The following is an 18,186-nucleotide window of genomic DNA, read 5'->3' on the forward strand; positions in this document are numbered from 1 at the left end:
GTGTACCCAATAGCCTACTTGATGCGCACGTCTCTCTCTCTCTCTCTCTCTCTCTCTCTCTCTCTCTCTCTTTCTCTCTCTCTCTCTCCCTCTCTCTCTCTCTCTCTCTCTCTCTCTCTCCCCCTCTCTCTCTCTCTCTCCCCCTCTCACTCTCTCTCTCTCTCTCTCTCTCTCTCTCTCGCTGAAGGCTCCCTTGCCCTCTTTTGATTAGATGACAACACTGTACCTCCTCGGTATATGTATAATTGGCCTAAACACGACAGTGTTCGAACAAATTGACAGAAGCAAAACGACCGTATTTTGCCACACTACTACCTCTCCTTTCTGTAAATGATGGAACTTAATTGGCTGAGAAAGAAAGGACAGGTAAGATGACTAATGTCTCCCAATCTGGCCCTTATACGGGAACTATATGTCAGTGGTTTTTGTCGTTTTTGGGCTCTAACGACTCCACCTCCATCACTCAGAATCGCCCCGCCCATTGCACAGAAATAAAGCGCCTAAACACCCCGTCCTTCCAGAATAGTCCTAGTTATATTTTAAGCAATACAGCTGATTACCTTGTTTTTAAAGATACATCACCTAGAACTGATAAAGGTTAGCTATTGTCTCCAGCAAGAAAAATGTTTAGCGCGTGTTCCTCCCCGAGACAGATATTTGTGAGCCCATGACAGTAGCACCTCGCACTTTTTCATAAACTTAGCAGTCCCTGGAGAAAAATATGAATCAGCAGGGCTTGCGTTGGAAAGACGAGTCTCTGCCGGAGAAGCCGGTTCGAATTTTGATAGACCAGGAAGTTGATAGATATCAGACTTCTTGCTACGTTTATAAGGTACAGGAATCAACACCTAGCAGACCTGGTGATGGAAATTTGCAGGAACACTCGCAAACCTGCACCACAGCAATGATTAATGAGTTAGTAGCGTACACCGACATAAGAGTTAATAGACATCCACCATAGAGTGACCGATAAACGTTTCCCCCACTACTTGGGGTTGGGAGAGAGAATGAAGTGTGTAAACATCTTCCCTACCAGTTCTCTAAGATTATGTTTCTTGTACTCATTCAAAGATAACATGCGGTCACCGGAGGAGAGGGGTCGGATGTGACGCACAGCCTGGCTGCGGATCATGGAACATCTATGGCCTCGACCAAGGAGGAGCCACGGAGCAAAAAGATGCAGGACGAGGCACCATTCTCAGCATGGAAAGCGAGAGAAAGAAGGGCTATCCCGAAGCCCCCTGCTCACTGATCAGCTCGTGCCTGAAGTCCCAGCCCGTCGAGCCCGATTGATGGGCTCAGTGCTAAAAGATTCTGCTCTCCTTGGTCCGCTTTTTGATCCGATCCCACTCCACCCCCTCTTCCCTCGGCCTCCCAAAGCACGCCCCTATTCCCCCCCCCCTCTCTTTTATATGGGATTTTGAATTTGACTTGACAACAGAAGAACGAAATGCGGGTACCCCGTCTCAAGGTACCTATGATAAGATGAGTTAGGGAACAGGACTGTGATCCGAGAACAACGAATGGTCACACCCTGCTACGTGAAAACTTGGATTTGAGCTGGACCTTAGCTCCACCGCCGGTGCTCAACAGTGCCAACGAAAGAAGAAGAACAATGAGAGCTTACCAGTGATGGCTCGCTGTAATAGGACACTGGAAAGAAGAACTCCCTTCCCTGACTGTAACTCATGTTGAGTTGAATTCCTCTCCCAACCGCTTTCGTATTGACTATCTTCCAATCGAGTTTTCATGATATTACATCGGTCACTTCCAACTGTACACTGATAGTTAAGAAACTTTAACTTTGTATAATGACACTTGTATAACACCAGCCGTGCACATGACTATGCTGTCTAGTTTGATCCACACGAAGTCTAGGCCTTAAGTAATGTACGTAATATTTCTTGTTTTGCCAGAACATTTTTTATTACTTTACGGTATCATGTTTGTGTTCAAGCGAGCTTCCCTCCTCCTATCTCCGGGTCTGACATATGACGCAGCTGATGTAATTTTGTATGCGCTACCTCCTCGCCTATCCCATCAACTACATGTAATTATGTACAATTGTGTCAGATTATTCCTGTCCGCCCTAAAACTCTGAACTTTGAAGCAGGACATATGAAAGCTCTATACGAGGTAGAAGTTCGTGGTATTATGGGGATAGATCCGAACTAAACAAGCTGGCGAGATATGTTAAAAGGGAGGACTGTGGAAATTTAGTTCGTAACTGAACATTATCTGCGCCATCTTGTCTCTCCCCAAGCGCCACACGCGGAAAACGCGCGACGGCCATTTTAGGCACCATGACCTCATTGCCGATCGCCAGCGCGTCCCTCTGGCGCTGCGAACATCCCCCCGTGCGCTGACCACCCCCGCTCTCTCATACATGGGCCATAAACTCTCTCCTTCTGCGTGACCCTGCCATAGAACCCCATCCCGCGCCTGACCAACACCTCCTTTCATCCCATACATGGTCATACATCCTTTTGATAACCCCCTTCCTCTGCGCCCAATTGTCCGAACCGATCCCAGGCCATCACCTAGCCCGGCGGATGCAGTTTATTGCCCCTACTGTAAGGGAAACACTTCACATCAAAGGGATTACAGTAGATAAAGGCCCCCACCCCCTGAGACCCGACCAGTCGCACACACCCCCGGGAATTGGCGGAATGTCCAGCTGTGTGATAGCCATCTCCTACTGTGGGTGGGGTGGGGACTTCTACTGTAGATATGTGTGGGAACGAGCTTGAAGTGGGGGTTCCAAGGATGTCTTTCCGTACATCAAAGTCTCAATAAGAATGTACCACGTGTAATAAAGCAATAAACCTGTGTATAAGAAGTGAGGCCTCAGAGATGTGGTTAGAGCACCTCGAGACGATACCTTGCTGTCCGATCTGATGTGTTCTGCTCCGACGGAATAAAACTTTGTTTCCTGCCTTCCAGTCTCCGGCGCCTGCCTCTTTTGTTGGTTAATCATCGAATGGTATAAGAGGCGATTACCGCCGGGCAATACTTGAAAGGTTATCGACTGAAACTGCCGCTACCATTTAACATCCCCATAAGAGAATAATGGGGTACACACTGTAAAGCACACTGACTTTCCCTGGCATGTTTCTTCACACCGTATAAAGCCCATACCATGTCACCACCCAATTCTGCATAAGTCCTGCCACACCACTCTATCTGCACCTGCTTCTTGGCTGCGCACGCTAGGAATCTCCCCTGCGCAGCCCCTACACGTGTGCACACGCATGTACACATGTGTCTGCATGTAACCAACCTGGTGTCCCTTACTCCAGATGCTGCGCAGTGGCCTGGTCACCACTGGATTCAAGCTAGCCTGGCTGAGGAAGGGTGATGCCCTGATACCGGTCCCAGGATGCTTGTTTCCGATCCAGGGAGGACCTGGCTTGGCAGTTCGGGCTGGACTGTTCCTACAAGGAGCAGGGTCAAGACTGACTTGAATATGGCTGGGTCCAAACTGGGGTGGTGTGGTGAGCAAAAGAATGATGGATTAAACCCAGATCTTTGTGACTGGGGGCGAATGTTTGCATTGCCCAGCATTCCATCCATCAATTGTTTTTTTTGCACAAGCCAGGGGAATACCAGTAAAATCCCCATGCAGTCTCGTTCCTGGTGAGTTCACTGTGGGTGAGTCCCAACATATGAGGGTCCCCCACAGTAAAAGCTCAACGATTAGGTGCTCAAAAAGCAAAACATACGGGCAGCCCATAGTGTCAGAACCACCCTCTAACAATGACAATCAAAGAAAGCATATCAAAAAATAACAGCACTTCAAATGAATGCATTTGATGCAATACCAACCCCCTCCTTGTTGTGAGTCGGTGGACACCTATTCACATCTGGAGACCACCCTTGGTGTCCAGCAGGAGGCAGTGCACGAGAGCCAACTGCTCTCTGGCTACACTATAGTGTGGCTACCAGCACCAACACCAGGGACGTCACAAAAACTGGCGGCAATATACCTGATGCAACAAATAGGGGGAAGCACCAGCTGCCAGCTCCCCTATGACATTGTCATGCGCTCAATACCCTTGCCAAACCGGGGAACAAATCCTGCATCAACCCTAACCCTAGGGAGCATTACCCGCTATTGCTACAACGCAAAGCAATACCTGCTACCCCCCAAAATCTGAGGAGGGGAAACCTCCTCCAGCACTCACCTAGTGATGTCCCTTCTGGGAATGCCCACCAACCGCTTATGTTACTCGCAGCTGCATCCTTCGCCCCTGGCTGGAGAGTCTCTGCTGGATGGATGGCTAAGTGAAAGGGTCAATGGAGAGAGAAAGGGAGGATGGATGGATGACTCCACCCAGTCACTCATCTTTCCAGATGAGTGACTGGGTGGATGGAGGAGTAAGTGAAAGGATGGCTGGATGGTTGAAAGGGTAAATGGTTGGATGGATGCATGAACGGATGGATGGGTGGAAGAGTGGATGGATGAGTGTACGGATGGATAGGGTGAAAGGGTGGATGGATGGATGAATGAAATGATGGATAGAAGGATACATGATGGATAGGTTAGCAAATGGATGAATATGTTTGGATATGGATGGGCTTACTTATATACTATTGAACAACCTCCTCTGATGTGTCCGTAAAACGTACCTTTTGTCCTGAATTTTGACCTCTTGTCCTGAATTTCTGTCCTGAATTTTGGCCCTTTGTCCTGAAGTTTTACACTCACCGTCCTGAATTTGCACCCATGCCAGCTGGTCACCCTACTGGACAGGGTTTTACTTACAATGCAGGGACTTGTAGTCCTATCATGTCCCACTATAGAGGGTAAACACCGACCTGTGTTAGGTACTCAAGCCTGGACCTGGGGAGTATGAGATCTCTGATGAGGGTGGTGGGGCGTGCACGTCCGGGTCAGTAGTACTTTTACTTTCACAATGTGTCTGAGTCCTAAACCATTACGCTTAAATAGATAAAAGTGACACCTTCGTATAAAACAATTCCCCATTCAGAGCCCGCCCCCAGTATTCCATTTATTTAGCATGAAAAATACTCGTTGATATGCCTTTTCCATGTAGTTCTTTGATTTTAATATCATATATGTTTATATAAATAATAAGCCTCAGTTACTTTTTCAAGAAAGCTTAAAAAGAAAAGGCACAAAATGCTGTCCAAAAGGTAAAACACTTGGAAATATTTATACTTGTAAAAGCGTTGGCCATAAATAAAAAAGTATCAGCAAATTGTAATATCAGTATAACATTATAAATTGCATTTAAAAAAGGTTTCCCATGGACAAAATGTTTGCTTAGTTTAAAAACATGTTTTAAAAAGTACCTCCCCGTCGGGGAATTGAACCCCGGTCTCCCGCGTGACAGGCGGGGATACTGACCACTATACTAACGAGGAACAGATATGGACATTCGCTGAGCAGCTCCTCATCCTGTGCCCGCCCCGTCCTGCCTGTGCCTGATCTTTCTCATTGTCCAGCTCCTTCACACCAAGACAGGGGCCACAGCCTCAACAAACACACACACTCCTCCCTCCCAACAAACACACACTCCTCCTGCTCACACCTCACAACAACCTTCTCACCTCCTAGCAGACGCTCTCAGCAGCATCACCTGATGCCAGAGTCACAGCAACCAGCTCCCAGGGCTGCTTCCGACTGGGCCGGCCTGGCTCTTCAGCCCGGGGCCCACCCCCTGGCTCTGTCTAATGATGAGGGATTGCAGGGGGAGGGGTTGCACATAGGGAGTGGGGAGGGAGACCCTCCCACCCCCCAGCCGGAGGAGTGAGCTGGGTTGTAAAGGAGAAGAGAGGAGGCAGGAAAAGCCCAGGTGTGTGAGTGTCTGAGAAAGAGGCGCTTTATATTGTGAAGCCGAGGAAAACAGTTAGGAGTTGGTAATAGTCCTTTCGAGCTGGACCTAAGGGTGTCAGTCAATCCACCACAATCCTCCGCTCTGGCAACTGAGCTATCGTTGGCTCGGTGCAGGGGGGAAGCCAAGGCGAGCCATCTACGTAGCTTTCTGTTTCTTATCACTTGATAAAGCTGCAAACCCGACAGATATTTAATTTATAGGGGAAATGGGTGAGCAGTGGCTGCTTGTGATGATATATTTCCATTTATTATTTTGGGGAGCCAGAAGTTAATAATGGGGTTATATTATTTAGTTATATATGTATAGCGCTCAAACACCGTAATTTTCTTGGTATTGGATCAGAGTTAGTTTTGTTTTTTATTTATTTAGGGTGTCTCGTGTTTACTTTTGGATACATTATTGCTGTAGATTCTCAGTAACATTTTTATGGTGTTTTAAGAGTTAATTATTTTTGGTTCGGATGTTATTTGTTGCATTAAATACTTTAATATGTTTTTGCGGTTTGTGCATTTTAATTATAAAAATGGTATTCACCATGGGATCCAAAAGTTAATAAGGGGGTTATGTTATCTAGTTATATATATTTTAAACTTCATCAGGTGTTACATTCTATGTTTCTGGTCCGTAGGGACTGGTCCTTGTAATAGGATCTGTTTAAACACCAGAGGGTGACAAGAGGGATGTCCCCTCTGACCTATCAGAGCTCTTATATGCTGTGGGTGTAACAAAGATGGTAATAGGGGGAGATTGGGTTGAAATGCTGAGCCATTGTCAGCCCTTTCCCCTTCGCCCCTCGGCAGCATCGTCTCAACATCAGTACCACCTCCTCTCTATAAAAGAGATCTGCCTGGCATCAAGTTTTTGCGGGTCAGAGGGCAATCAGAGGTTATCGGGCCGTAGTGCTTATTTGGGGACCACATGTATGAAAGGAACAAATGGGGAAAAGAAACTGCACCCTGACCCTATTAGCGCACACTTTTTACATCCGGTGTAAACATAGATCTATATTTTGATGTATAACTTGTTTACATTTGACATGAATAAATATGGAAGCATTTGTACTTCTGAATGTTTCATGCTTGCCCACGCTGCAGTCGTATCCTGGCTATTTTTAAAAGTTTTCTCCATTCGGTTATTTTAAATTGATGATGTCAAAAAGGAACAATACGGCAGAGAATGCCCACAAATGTGTGTTTACTTGTTTTTAACCTCATATGTTTAGTTTTGTAAAAACACACCGCAGAGGCTCCGCTCCACCTCCGCTCTCGCAGAAGGCAGGGCGGGATTATGCAGGGTCTGCGCCCCTCAAGGCTACTGATGTCCTATTGCTACTCCATGGCCCTGTGGGCTGTGAGTGCTGCCCCCTGGCGGTCACCCTGTGCATGTGAAGATACCTGGGAAGAAGCCAGGGTGCACCTGAGCTGGTCCTCTGTATGAATCAATCGAGTGTCAGGACTGGGGTCGGAGCTGTTAGTAGGGGGAGAGGGGGTGTGACTGGAGCCCCTGAATAGCAGCCTGGGGCCTGTGACAGGTGCAGGGAGAGAGTGTGGTTCAAGGAAGCAGCTGGACGGTAACTGGGGAGGGGTCTGTGGGGCCCTCAGCCAGGTGAGGAGACTCAGGAGTGAAGGGGTGCCCTGGGGAGAGGGGCGTGGCCTTGTCTGGCTTGGGGGGGGGGGGCAGTAAGAGGCAAGGGGGGGGGGGGGCTGCTGCTTTCCTCTGGTCCTGGGCTCCCTGTCTGGAGAAGTTCCAGGGTTGTAAATAATGAGACATGAGCAGGTTGTTGCACAAACCATGACCCCTCATTCCTTCTGGTTTGTCAGGAGTGGGGTGTCTGTTACCGTCTTGGTCAGATCCAGAGAGTGGCAGTGTGAGGTGAAATATATAGAGTGGAATAGACAGGTTGGGCACGTCACACATACACAGCTGTTCTGGCTGCAAACAGTCTCCCATATGGTCTAGCGGTTAGGATTCCTGGTGTTCACCCAGGCGGCCCGGGTTCGACTCCCGGTATGGGAAGATGACATATTTTACTATAGGGACATATTAAACTTCACTTATTTCCTACAAACCTAAAATCCCCTAAATATTAATAAATTTCACTTTCTTCTCCTCCGCTGCTATCAGTCTCAAGCCCTTTGAGGTTTGCACGACCCCACAGCTCCTGTTCCCGCCCCAGCCCTCGCTGCACAGCTGCTGTATATTAATGACCGGGAGGAACAAACGTCAGATTAATACTACGAAGGGTTATTCGTTGTTTGTCTTTTATTGCACAACAAAGAGTACAGATTATATATAAATAGCGCGTGGATTACAAAGCACCAGTTTCCCGTGCTCTCTCCGTGGAAGATGCGTGTTTATTTCCTGCTCCGCCAGTGCTACGGAAGAGGCGGTTTCAGACTCTGTTTTCTGACATAAATCCTGTGCCTTGTTGTGTTTTCGAGTCTGTTTTATGATATTAAACCTGCTCTGTGTTGATTTCTAGAAGATTAAGATGTAGGAAGTTTCCGCCTTACACCAACTCTGAGCAAGTGAGAGTACTGCCCTAAAAGGACAGTTTAAAGCCCCAAATGTGTCCTTTTCCGTGTGTTTGGGTAAACAAAAGTTTGGTGTATCTTGTTTTAAGGGCTTAATTGTGAAATAGACTTCTTTCGTGGCGCGTTTAACATACAGTGCTGAGCAATAGAAATTCTACAGGTGACCACTAGCGACAGGCTGTCTCTTCAGATGAGTGAAAAGTGACAGGCGGTTCCATGGTGTAATGGTCAGCACTCTGGACTCTGAATCCAGCGATCCGAGTTTAAATCTCGGTGGGACCTGAGTTTTCTTTACTTTTTACTTAATTTGTTTTGTTTTATTCAAGGTATTGAGCAGGGACCAGTGAGGCCATTTCTCTCTCTCAGATGACCCCTCCCTTCCTGTTTTCATCCTCCTGGTCTCTGTGGGGCAGATTTACAAGCCCCTTGCGACATTTTTGCGCCGCAGTTGCGTCACTTTTTGTGACGCAGCAGCAGCGTAAAAATGCGGCCCATTTACAACGTGACGCATCTAGGGAGCCCTGCGTCACATTATACCTGTGTCAGGTATAATGTATGCAGGGTGGGCGTTCCAACGCAAAAAAGCCTCGTAGAAGTGATGCAGTGAAATCTAGAACATTTCACTGCGCCACTTCTAGGACGCCACTGCGTAAAATTCTTACACCTGCTTGAAGCAGGCATAAGGAGTGACGCGGCACAATGAAGATAGGCATCCTCCTGCATTACTGGAGTTGCGTCATGCTTGCGACACAACTCCAGCAATGCGTGACTTTTGCGTCAACAGATGCATCAGAATATCTGACGCATCTGTCAATCCTTGCGCCGTATTGCAAATACGGCGCATCCATAGTGGCGCAAGGGTTTCTCAAAGTGGCGCAGGGAAAGTGATGCATCTTCACAGATGCGTCACTTTCTTATAAATCTGCCCCATTATCTTTAGGCGGTGCTGGGCGTTACGTGATGTTCCACACAGGTGTTTTATCATTCCTGAGGCAGATTTACAAGCCCCTTGCACCACTTTTGCTTCGCTTTTCCCATGTTAAAAGTGACGCAAAAGTGGCGCACGGGGCTTGTAAATAAGCCGCCCTGTGTCTGGTGTGTGGACACCTTTGTCCTGTGGCTGCACAGCAGTAACACGCACAGTGTGGACTTGACACCACGCACCCTCCACGCCGCATAATTCACAAGGAGACACACAGACAGCAAAGCAGATATAAATTTGAAATGTTCTTTCTTTTATTTCTGCACTTTCTTGGTAACTATTCAACATATGAAGGGAGACGACAAAAAAACTGAAATTGAATCTGTTCCTCACGTAAAGCGCAGTGTGCCAATGTTTACGCTAACCGCAAAAAAAAAGATAGAAGATGCGTCTAAAGCAATATTTTCACTGGATAATGGCCCTGGGCCCCTGATGGACGGATCAGGTGGACCAGACTTCCCCATCACCAAAGAGAGACACTGTCTGGAGATGTCAAGACTGACCGTCCCCTAGTGACCCATGGAGGATACTACACCCAATGGAAAGAGACTAGAGGCTAATTTACTAGACCCCCTGCGCCGCCGGTGCGTCACTTTTAACAAGGGGCTTGTAAATAAACATTTCCCATGTGTGTCCAAGGAACAGGCTGACGTATCAACGCTTTATACTACCGGCGATACTCCTACCAAGATTGAAGGAAGCATCCATTATTACCAATGACATATCATGACATGACCCAACTGGAGATAGACGGGGCACTCATGACGTATGAATCTGTCCTTTACAAACTTCCTGCACACAAAATTAAATTCCGCTCACATTGGAGCACCCCCCTGCATACATTATACCTGGCGCAGGTATAATGTGGCGCAGGGGTTTAAAAAGTGATGCATCTGCCTAGATGCATCGCTTTGTAAATATGGAGCAACAAGGCTAATTTTGTACGCCGCTGCTGCGTCACAAAAAGTGACGCACTGGTGGCGCAAAAGTGACACAAGGACTCATAAATAAGCCCCTGAGTCCCTAGCAATGGCAGGGTACGGATACACTGGCCCACTAGGCCTGGAGGAGGGGGTGGGGGGGTTCCAGAGACACAGCCCTGAGGCCAAAAACATTTTTGTAAATGCTTCCGCAAATCTACTGAGGATCCGCAAATCCACAGTAATTTATTTTTTTAAGTGCGGGCTCCTGTGCTCTCAAAGCAAAGCCATTGGGTTGCGCCGGGATCTGGGGGGCTGGCACAATTAATTTTATAGGGGAGGGGGGCTTGCGACCCTCCCCCCCTCCTCCAGCCTTCCTGAGGTCCCGGGGACCGATGGTGAAGTTGCATTGAGTGTGTCTGGCTCCTGGTCTGCCCTAGTGGGGTTGTGCTTGACTGTCATTCACTGGATGTGATTGTGTCTTCAGGCTGCAAGTCACATCAGACTGAGAGAGAGTGAGCCCAGGGCTGCCATTCAATAAGTGCGACTGAGCATAAGGTGAATCTCTCAGACTATTTAGTGGGATTGTGCTGGAAGGAGGTATAACTGTGAGAAAAGTAAATAATTAAAATCGGGGATAAATGAAGGACAGGAAGGGGGGGAGTGAAGTTATTGAAGGAAGAGCAGAAAAAAGGTCTATGTTGTTCAAGCCACGTTTTATTTTCTCAAGTTTTCCAAGACTTTTCAGTCAAAAAAACCCTCCGCAGAAACCCGGGATCCAATCAGGAACCTTTAGATCTTCAGTCTAACCTCTTCCAACTGAGCTATTTCGACCTCATTGGATACCATCATGTGACTCCCTCCTTCCTGCCCAGGCCTCTGGGTTGGTTCAAGATGGCGTCGTCCAGGGTCTCCTGCCACATGGTCTCTGAGAGCCCCTTCCCCCCAGGGCTGCCTTCGCCCTGGGGCAGCTTGGTGCCTGGCACCCAGTGATAGCTGCTGATGGATGAGCCTGTAGCTCCACCCATCTTCTCTTCCTTGGAGAGGAGGCCTTAGCTCGTGGAAGAAAGATTATCAATCCAGCCAGCTGAGGGCAGGCCCCAGCCAGACCCTGGTTATGGCTGACTCAGAGAAATATGACATTTCTGGATGTCCCAAAAGCAGTACAAATATTACTTTGGACTCTGCAGAACACTTCTTCTCACACCCGTCACAGTGGACCTTAGTGCGTGTCTGGAATTTGTGAGCCTTAGGAAAGTAAAACTAGCCCATGTGCTCCCTATCCCTGTGGAAATTTAGTTCGTAACTGAACATTATCTGCGCCATCTTGTCTCTCCCCAAGCACCACACGCGGAAAACGCGCAACGGCCATTTTAGGCACCATGACCTCATTGCCGAACGCCAGCGCGTCCCTCTGGCGCTGCAAACATCCCCCCGTGCGCTGACCACCCCCGCTCTCTCATACATGGGCCATAAACTCTCTCCTTCTGCGCGACCCTGCCATAGAACCACAGGGTGGCGCATTTGAAACTGACTCCCGGAGACTCCGAGAATACTTTTCATACATCAGTTGAAGTGATATCCTGATGTCCCAGACTCCAGCATTGCTAAATAAATTATCCTGAAGTCAGTGACTGATAGCTGGCACGCTGACCGGAATGACAAAAGGAGCACATGAGTTGATAACTAGGCGAAGAAGAACTTAGACCTTCTGTGATATTGGTAATCCCCTCTGACTGCCACTACGCCATATTGTCCGACTTCGGTCCCTTCACCGCTATTTGGGCTGTTATACATCCCCAATGTCCTGAAGAAGACCCGACATGACCATATAGAACAATTGGTCGACAAAGGGTCGAAACGTTGACGGTTCCACAGTCCTGCACTAATTGGAATACCTTGTATATACAGATTACAGGACGTGTGCTATACAAGGCTCATTACCTATCCATAAACTAGCCGAGGACTTTTTGTGAAATACTGTATTTTATTATTATTGTATATATCCATTTTTACACTATCACACAAAGTCACCCTATTCACTTTGTCACTGCGTCGTTGTTTTGTAAATATTTTTGTATATACAGCCCGTTCGCATTTTTTGTACATATCTAAAGGAGTTGATGAATGATTTAAAATTCACATGAAATACTAAAAATAAATTGTTACGTTCTTTGAAATATTACTCAGTCTTTAAGATTAATTGCTTGCTAGATCATTGATTGCTGTGTTTTTGTTCTATTGATTTTTCTTCATTGTAAATACTAATTCCCCTACAGAACCATTGTTCATATATATTGGCACCCAGTGATAGCTGCTGATGGATGAGCCTGTAGCTCCACCCATCTTCTCTTCCTTGGAGAGGAGGCCTTAGCTCGTGGAAGAAAGATTATCAATCCAGCCAGCTGAGGGCAGGCCCCAGCCAGACCCTGGTTATGGCTGACTCAGAGAAATATGACATTTCTGGATGTCCCAAAAGCAGTACAAATATTACTTTGGACTCTGCAGAACACTTCTTCTCACACCCGTCACAGTGGACCTTAGTGCGTGTCTGGAATTTGTGAGCCTTAGGAAAGTAAAACTAGCCCATGTGCTCCCTATCCCTGTGGAAATTTAGTTCGTAACTGAACATTATCTGCGCCATCTTGTCTCTCCCCAAGCACCACACGCGGAAAACGCGCAACGGCCATTTTAGGCACCATGACCTCATTGCCGAACGCCAGCGCGTCCCTCTGGCGCTGCAAACATCCCCCCGTGCGCTGACCACCCCCGCTCTCTCATACATGGGCCATAAACTCTCTCCTTCTGCGCGACCCTGCCATAGAACCACATCCCGCGCCTGACCAACACCTCCTTTCATCCCATACATGGTCATACATCCTTTTTATACATCTTTTTGATAACCCCCTTCCTCTGCGCCCAATTGTCCGAACCGATCCCAGGCCATCACCTAGCCCGGCGGATGCAGTTTATTGCCCCTACTGTAAGGGAAACACTTCACATCAAAGGGATTACAAAGTGAACGACTGCAACGATCGGGAAGAGCTCCTGCCTGATAGACCCTCGTCTGGCAGCCGATCATCCGAACTTCACTGGTTCCGAGCAGACCTCTCTCGAGTGATCTACGGTCCTGACTGGGAACCATCAGGAGTGCCGTGGCAAATACGGAGAGTAGAGGACGATCGGGCGCTGGAGGCGGAAGACGAGAAACTGTCCATGCGGTCCGGGTAAGGTCGTATAATACGACATATTGCGAAACGATTGATTGATTGATTGAAAATACTAGTATTGCTTATTTGATTGTTCTTTTTGAGATATTCACTGCCTACAAACGGGGATATTCCCTCTCCCTTTGCAGATAGTGAAGGGTAGGTAACGCGGACTTTTGTCCCCCGTTGTAATCTGTCGTGCCTATTATTCTCCCCACTGATTGATTGTCCGAACATTGATTGTTTTTAACGAATAGTGCTCTTTGAGATATTCTCTGTTTGCAAATAACGTAGAATAGAAATATTCTGTCTAGTCTTTGCAGATAGTGAAGGGTAGGTAACGCGGACTTTTGTCCCCCGTTGTAACCCGTCGTGCCTATCTCTTTCTCACCATTGATTGATTGATTATCCGAACACTGGTTGTTCGATATTGGTTCTTTAGAGGTATTCTCTGCTTACAAATAACGTGGAATAGAGATATTCTGTCTAGTCTTTGCAAGCAGTGAAAAGATAGGTAGTGCAGACTTTTGTCCCCGTTGTAACCCGTCATGCCTATCTTCTCCCCACTGATTGATAGTTGGTTCTGCCCGGACCGCTTATTAGAGATGAACCATCCAGCTCCACTGGAAGGCACCCCTAATAAGGACATGTTTACTAAATATGGACTAGTCGCTGTAGCCTATAGCAAACTATGGCATAAATATACAAAGAAGGACTCCGAAAGTCAGTGGCCACTGATGGGATCCTTTGATGACCATAAAATAGAAACGCTAGAAATAGCTCTACGTAGCAATAAAACGACGCCCACTATGCTCGACAGTTTCGGCATGTGGCGCAAAGAAACAACGCAACGGAAAAAGAGAGAAGAAGTAAAGGCAGAAAAAGAACTACGAAAGGCAGCTCATCTTGTCGTTAGAAAGTTAGAGGAAGAAATAAAGGAGAGAAAGGAAGCTAAACAAAAACAAGAATCTGAAACGTCAGGCCAGTGCCCTGTTAGGACCCCCTCTACGCTCTACCCTGAGTTACCTTCCAAGCAACGAGTGAATGACGAATTACTATTAGGTTCTCCGATCGCCTATATGCCCCCTCCATACGCTCCCTCCCAACATATATATGCCACACTCCAACAAAATAGTATGATTAAAACGCTTTAATAACTTGTAGGTATATGCAACACTTCAACAAGGTAAAACACGTTAAAACACAACTATTTACATGGCAGCCTGCTGCAACATCCACCCCCAAAGCATTCACCGTCCGCGTAACACAGTCCCCGCCCCTCCTTCTTCGAAGTAGCAACATTGCTGTCTCTTAGTCGGCTTTGAGCTATAAAAAGGGCCTACAAAATCCATCCGCCTGTGAGACGGCATCAGTGACGGTCCGTTGTGCGAAGAGGCCGGAGGCAACACGATGCGCCGATACCCGGACGGCATCGAGGTGGTGTCCAGCAAGCTGTGGTGCCAGCCTGGCCGTCCTACAATACAGCACCGAAAGACGGCGTGGGGTGCCCTGGGGGGGGGGAGGCGACGCGAACGGGCCTCCCCTGCCTCCCCAGGTGGAGGCTCACCAGTTGCAGTAGGGCACCCCTTAACGCTTCACTCACCAGCCAGCTGCAGCAGGGCAGCCATTAAACGTTTCACCTGCCGGACGACCACCCGGGCGGAAGTTCCTTTCTGCACCAAGGTTGCCCTTGACGTTCCACCCAAGAAGTGGGCCCCCGCAGTTGGTTGGTCGGGGGACCCACTCTGGTGGCCGTGGTGGAGAACTGCTACTGCCACAGGAGTCTCAAAAATGGCGGCCGGCTCTTCGGATTCGGGCCTGGTCCACTAAGATGGCTCTGGGCTACCTCGGAACTCGGAAGCTTGCCTGCTCGGGCGTGGGCCCCACCCTTGAAGACGTCCTCTCAGCTTTGCAGATTCTACGAGAGTCATTGGCCCTCGACTCCCGCGTACTTCCAGTGGGGGCAACCGCCACTATCACTCGATCATTCCACATTAACTTGCCTTTGCCCCGGGCGGCAGCCACCTTGTCTCCGTTTGGTGCCGTGAGAGAGACTGAATCAGGGTATCGGCGGAGAGACACGCCTGCTGTCCCGCACTCCGAAAGGACCACGGCGTCGCTGCAAGATGGTGGTGCCCTCATGCGGACGCCAGTTTCTGTTTGAATTACCAGGAGACACTGTAGTCTACCAACCCGAAGCAGTTCTGGTGGAACCTCAGCATGATCCGGTAGGAAACAACTTTGCTTTCCCCACCTTCGAGTCACGATTCATGCTGTCTGTTCTTTCTGTTGGCATTAATGGAATTTTTTTTGGACTGCCGAAGGGGGTTCTGGTCCGACCGTTAGCTAGTGGAAACATCTAGACTGTACACTGGACCCACCCGACCTCGCCCCAAAATGGCGCCGATGTAGGAGGGGCCTACAACTCCTTATGGCATTCCAGGTTACTTAGCATTGATGTTAAGGGATATGTATATGGTCTTTTTGCACATGGCGGGCGGGGGACAGGGAGGGTACTGACTGGACATGCGGACAACCTTATTGATGCTGGTCTTCTCATTATTGATTATTTTTATTTTCGCATTAAGGTAATTGTTGGACCCGGCCTCGTGGCGTGGTCCTTACCCCCATGGATTGTGCCCGTTCCCCGCCCCAGCCTTCACGGGCCACCCTTCCGAACTACACCGAGACCCCTCATTCCGAGCCGCACGAGGTCGCATACCCCTCGGGGCTCCGCCATCTTGTTGGCATCCACGTGACTCTGTGCGCCAGCCGGCGCGACCCCGCTCAACCCAGCCTCGGCCCCAGCGAAGCCCCGACATCGAGGCACCAAGAACTGGCCAGGGGGTGCCACATGAACCATTCACCGCCCCCGGCGGAGGACAGTATCGATGAGACCCCCAACTGTCCTCCCATCCCTAGGTGTGATCGCCCTGCAACTCTCTTGGGCCGGGCGCCTCTCCTGCTGGGCGTCTGGCCACCTCCACCCGGCCTCTCCGCCCCCCCCGGGCGCCAGGGTCCGGACATCAAAGGGCTCCAGACCTATATCTGGGGCGACCCCGCCACAGATCGGCAGTTGTATCCAGGAGTCGAGAGCCCTGCTGATTGAATCGCGGCCGACCCTCCGGAGAAGAACTCTTGCTTGAACTATCACGAGCCCTGCAGACTGCGTCGCGGCTCCTTCTTGTGAACACCTTGAAGCCCCCCGGAACATCGGGGCCCTGCTGACGCTGTCACGGCCCAACCTCGCTGAAACCTCCCTCGGAGCCCTGCTGACGACGTCGCGGCTCGAGCTGAGCAGAAACCATCTTGAGAGCCCTGCTGACCTGATCGCGACTCCCCACGAACTGAACGCCAGAGCCCTGCTGACGCCGTCGCGGCTCGACCCCCCCGAGATCCGGAGGTCCTCCAGCTTGAGGATAAGAACTGGGCCCCAGGTACCCTCGTACCGAGCTCCTGCCAAAGACTGTCCCGCTACCCCTACCCTTCCAAAGAGACACTGAGACTTTTGGTGGATCCCTCGATCCCTTTCGTGTAAATATTGATCTCGTAACCTTTAAATACTGATAAAGAATTGCTCGTCTTGAGACAACCTCCTTGAGTCCTGTGTGGTGGTGTTACTGTGCTAGTACGTGATAGGAGAAGGATCTCTCAGGAGGCTTCTCGACAGCGCTCGGCTACTTCGTGCAGGTGAGGGCTCCCCCCCCTTGGTGGTCTCACCGACTCCTCGGGGTCCGCCTTCCAACATTTGGTGGCCAGCGACGGGATCCGAGCCGAACGCAGTACGTACCAGCCAGTACCCACTAGCTACCCATCCAGTCAAACAGTAATCATGAGCAGCCAGGAAAATAACGCGACCATGGAGTTCCAGCCCGAACGGTTGGAGGAATATACGCACAAAGAATTAAAACAGTTCTGCAAGGACAAAGGCATTGCAACCACCAGCCTAGGTACCAAAGAGGAGATGCAGAAAGCTCTGAGGACCTGGCTGGAGGCCGAGGCAGGCCACTCCCAAGAAGAAGGTCCCTTGCCCCTGACTGAGGCCACATCAACCGCACTGACTCCGGCAACCGGAGGAAGAAAGAGCCTAGAAACCGGCCTCTCCGAAGAAGAAATACGAGAGCGGGAGAAGGTCCGGAACCACGAACTAGAGCTCGCACGACTGCGGCTGGACGGCGAACTCCAGCTGGCGGAAAAGAAACTGGCCCTAGAGCAGCTACGGCTTCAAGAGGAGATAGAAGAGAAGAGACGGCACCGAGAGTTGGAGGAAAAGAAAATGACCCTGGAGCACGAGCGAAGTCTCAAAGAGCTCGAAATCAAGGCCAAGAACGGGGGGACCAACACCCCCAGTACTAGAGACACCCTACCGCCTGCCGAGGCCAAGGTACATATCCCGAAAGAGGTCATCAAGCAGTACTATAAGAATGACGACATCCAACAATGGTTCAAGGCCTCCGAGGTGGCCATGACCTCTCATCGGGTGCCCCGAAAGGACTGGGGCGCCGGCCTGTGGGGGCGGTTCCTGAGTGAGGGTCGAGACACACTGCTCCAGCTGCCGGAGGAGGTGATGACCTCCTACGATCACATGAAGGAGGCCCTGCTCACCCGCTACGGGCTAACCGCGGAAATGTACCGCCAGCGGTTCAGAGACTGCTAAAAGATCCCGGGTACCACCTGGGT

The 18,186-nt window shown here is 49.4% G+C and overlaps 1 non-coding gene across 1 annotated transcript; it reads right to left on the bottom strand.

Annotated features, from left to right (window-relative positions):
• Positions 1-5,316: 5,316 nt before the first annotated feature.
• On the bottom strand, positions 5,317-5,388 carry TRNAD-GUC (transfer RNA aspartic acid (anticodon GUC)). Its single transcript has one exon. It is a non-coding gene; the product is annotated as a tRNA-Asp (tRNA).
• Positions 5,389-18,186: the final 12,798 nt, after the last annotated feature.

The sequence above is a fragment of the Triturus cristatus genome, chromosome 4_1 (genome assembly GCF_964204655.1).
Source record: "Triturus cristatus chromosome 4_1, aTriCri1.1, whole genome shotgun sequence".
In the NCBI taxonomy this organism is placed as follows: Eukaryota; Metazoa; Chordata; class Amphibia; order Caudata; family Salamandridae; genus Triturus; species Triturus cristatus.